Below are 4784 nucleotides of genomic sequence, written 5' to 3'. Positions count from 1 at the left end.
GCACGGAACAAGGTAGAATGTGGACGTGGGTGATAGAGGGCCCTTTGAAAGAGGAAGAAAGTACATTTTAAGAAGTATCTGATCATGACCTTAAAGAACAAATTTGGTATAATGTGTTATGATAAGATAATTTTCAGTTATTATGAGAAACATTTTTTGTTACTTGCACAAAAAGTTAGCTGGCAGTCATTTAGCTTAGAACATAAAGTGATTAAAATAAACAGAAAGTGATTTTTTTGAATAGAAAACCTGGCCACACTTTACTTTAAGATAAAATTGTCACTATTAACAATCAATTAATTATGACATTTGCCTTAATAAACTCCTCATTTGTTGCTTATTACTGTAATAGTTAGGTATTGGGAAGGATTAGGGATGTAGAATATGGTCATGCAGTATATGTGCTTTATAAGTGCTAACAAACAGCCAGTATATTTTATTAGGCATGCTAATAAGCAATTAGGTAAAAGTGAGAATTGGTCCTTATACTAAAGAATTCCCAAAAATCCTACTGACTGTAAAAAGGCAGCACAATTATTGTAATATAAACATTTTACATTTCATTCAAAATGTCAATAATAAAAGAAAAATAGATATTTTTTAAGTTAAGAATTTTTTTTATTTTTTTTTAAGTGTCCCAGTGGACTGAAAAGAAGAAGAATCACACATGAACGATCATACTGATCTCTATTTGTGAGATTGTGAAATTTATGTTATCTTACAAAGATCCGACAAAGTCGGGTGCGGTGCTGAAATATCTCATGGAGGAGTGTGATTTTCGATAACAGCATATTTGAGCTGTACATTTCTTTTATATTAGTAATTTGGGGACATGTTGACTTCAGAACATCGGTCAGCAGAACCGATGGTAAAATGATCACAGACAAGAACGTGTGTCTCTGTGAACATGTATCATAAAGGAGGAAGAGGGAGTGTGTGTTTGGTGGAAATGGAGATTAGAGCTTTCATTAGTAATACTAACTGTCCTGTGTTTGGGTGAACGGAGAGCGATGAGCTTCACTGTGGATTCAATCTCAGCAGATAATGTAGAGGATGACTCTACAGACTTTTAAATGAAATAAAATGTTGCTCTGTTCTAAAATTGTTTCAAATGTGTCTCAAATCTGTTGAATAATCAATACACATTCACTTTCTCTCTTTCTTCTTTGAAACCAAAGGGAGATTCCTTCCTCTACAGGAGCCATGTGAATGACCATGTGCCAGCTGTGGCTCGATCATTTCTTTCTCTTTCATTCTCAAAAATGTTTTTCTCTCACTTCTCCGTTCCCAGTATCACGTCAGTCTTTTGATTCATGCAACTCAGGAAAAACAGCACAAAGTAGTTCTACATGACTCTCTCTCATTAAATCTGAATGTCCGGCTCATTAACAGTGTCTGTGTTACAGAGTACAGCTGAGAGATGGATAGAAAGCACAGAAAGCAGACAGACAGTGCCAGTCAAAGTGAGAGACAATTCATAATTCAGTAAGGATGAGAAACCATGTGAACTGTCATGTGAACTTTTTTTTTGTGCAAAATAAATACACGTGGGGTGAGGAAAGCTTGTGGTTACATTGTTAAAATATCTTTAAAATGGAAAAGCCATTGCAACAACATAGTGAGGTCTAACTGTTATACCAAAGTGCTTCTGTAGCTCCAACAAAAAGTGAAACATGGCACTAGCAATCATTAGTTTCCCAGAAAACATACTGATAAAACATACTGATAAAACAGACATTTACATTTATCCAGATAATGGATAAATGTACACCTTTCATGCATATTTATTATACATACTATGTATACTTTGTTAAATATAAACATATATGTAACAACATGCAATATTTACATATATTAAACATATATACATTTTTATAAATATACATATATAAAGCAATGAAATAACACTAAAAATAGAATTAGAAAAAAAGTTGACTTATCCCTCACTTTGTAAAACATGTCTACAATGGCCATGGCTGTTCCAAATGTATAACCACAATGCTTGTTTTTGTGGAGTGTTATTGTTAGCAATTTGCAGTAGTAACCAAAAGTAGGCCTCAGACTCTGTTGATGGAGTCTAATCTAAAATATTCCTTAAATATTCCTTAAAATCCTACAATCCTAGATTGTTCTCTATTATATCTACATGTGTCTGTGTATGTGTGTGTGTGTTTGTCCGCTCATCTCTCTGCCCCAGATTACTGGCAGCAGCCCCAATGTCTGTGCTAAAAGTCACGTCGCGAAGAGAGAGAGATGTGGAGAGAAACAGGGGGAGCTTGAAACAGGGGGCGTGAGAGGGCACGGGGTGCAAGACACAGGAAGTGGAGAAAGATGAAGAGACCAGAGACAATGAGATGTACAAGGGTGCTGAGGCAGAGGAAGGGAGAGAAGGAAACGCAAGCAGAGAAGAGAGAAGAACAGAGAAGAGAAGGAGAGGGAGAGGAGGAACGTGGGAAGAGCAGGAGGGTCCAGGGCGTGTGTGTGTGTATGTGTGTGTGTGTGTGTCTGGCACTCGCAGGCGGAGAGATAGCTTGGGTCAGGCTGGCCGGACGTGTGTGTTTGTGTTTGGCTGAAGAGGGATGTGAATCTAAGAAAGCCCTCTTTGGCTAAAGCAGAGAGTTGGAACGCAGCCATCGGTAAGATGGACACGAACGCACACATTATACAGTCAAGAACGTCTCCCTCAGAAACAAACAGTTGCAGCTTAAAAGTATCAGAGTGACCGGCTAACATCGTGGTTTGGGGTACAAACACGACGCTGGAATGATAACAGCTGACTGTTTTTGACAGATGCAGGAAAGTCAAAATGCTCAAGGTTACAGCAGTATCCCAAAACAGGATGAGCCCTGCTTAAGTTTAGCCCGCTATCTAGGGAGCTCTTGAGCAGTGATGCCCTCTGTGTGGCACCAGGAAGTAAGCAGACGCGTATCCTGAAGTACTGATGTGAGTGACTCAGTCGTGACCTATTTATAAAAATCATTTAGACGGAACAACGTAAACGTGTTCTGCAGGATGACGGTGGCACATTCTGAAAATGTCAACTTTTCTCTCAGACCCCTGCTGTCGGAGAATTCCTACATTCTAAGAGTCACTTCCTGTCCCCATATTCCAGTGCACAGTGTCCTCACGACCACAGGCGCGCTACAGTCCCCCCTTCTGTACTGTACTCTAGAGAGGTCACCGGTTGAGGAGCAGGGAGAAGGAGTCATTATGGCAGGGGACACAGAGGTGCTGCATTACATGAGGAAGGTGCTGCTCCACATTGTTTCCAGTCTGAAAGGCTGGACTGTCACACCCAGGGTGAGGAGGAGCACTAAGAGACTAAAATTAGAAAGAAAATACCAAACATTCTTATGAGGACTTGTGTTTGTTCCTGTGATTATGGATACATGAATGCTCCAATATGCTATTATGCAATATCACCATTCAAAAATTTGAGGTGACTATGATTTTTAAAAACTTTTATACAGTAAGGATGTTGTATAAAAGGTACTAAATTGGCAAAAAGGACTGTAGAGCTGTATTCATAAAGGACTGTGTTCATCCATGAATCCTGGAAAAAAAACAAAAAAACAAATCAGCATATCAGAATAATTTCTTCTCACAGAAGTAATGGCTGCTGAAAATTCTGATTTGCATCACAGGAATAAATTAAATTTTAAATTGTAATTAGGGTTATTATCGTTATCTAAAACTTATATCATAAAAAAACTTATAAAATAAAATACATTTCAACTAAAAATAATATATATATATATATATATATACAGTATTTTATAAACATGTATGTATATTTCAGCATTTTTCTTTTCATTTTGTTTAAACTGAAATACCAAAATAAATAAAACTACTAAATAATAAAAAAAAAAAAAAAAAAAATATATATATATATATATATATATATATATAAATAAAATATAAACCATAATATTAACAAAAACTAAAGCAGTATATTATTAATAATAAAATAACACTGATTGTAATTATATTTCACATTACTACTGTTTTTACTGTATTTCTGACAAAAAAAAAGTTAAATAAAAACTGCACTGTAGCTCAGTTAGAAAAGTTTGGAGTTTGGAGTCTCAGTTCTGGCAAGAGCCTGTCCAATCTGGCAGTTTAAGGGTTAAGTCCCCCTGCACTGGGCCAGAATGTCTTGGCCATTTCCTGTGGGCTGCCCAACCCTGACCTGCTGGCCCAGGCCCGGCTGCACTCACACGTAGACAGTTGACCCATGCATCCTGTCAGACAGTGACACCCCGCGACTCCTCACAAACTTACATAAAAACATGTGCATTAAGTGTCTCCATAAGTTTTCCTGAAATAGAATGCTCCCTGCATGGGATAACGTGATTCATCTAATCTAAGGGTATATGGGCAGTATTACACTAATAGCATCACACAGACCAGGTCAGCAAGAAGTCTTTTACCTCTCCTTGGCCACATATGAGTGTCTATAGTATTCTGGACAGGCGGAGTAGACGCACTTGTTCCTGTACATCCATGGCCATCTGTGTGCGAGCCCAAACGGAAGATGTCAGGAAGCTAGGCCAGAGGCCAGAGGCCAGAACAATGAAGGTGCACCATTCTATTTTACTGTACAGGACTGACTGTTACAATTTTCCTCTCGCAAGAATGTACATGTGTGTGTGGTGGTCTGGTTTGTCCATCAAGCCCGTGCCGCTGTGTCCCTGTGTTTCCCAGTGGCATGGTGTGCATCGTACGTGTCGAGGGTTGCATCTCGCATGTTGCGTGTGGCGGGATCTGCCGCATTTCCAGCCTTT

Source organism: Carassius carassius, chromosome 41, assembly GCF_963082965.1.
Source record: "Carassius carassius chromosome 41, fCarCar2.1, whole genome shotgun sequence".
In the NCBI taxonomy this organism is placed as follows: Eukaryota; Metazoa; Chordata; class Actinopteri; order Cypriniformes; family Cyprinidae; genus Carassius; species Carassius carassius.
Note: the sequence above shows the minus strand (reverse complement) of the source record.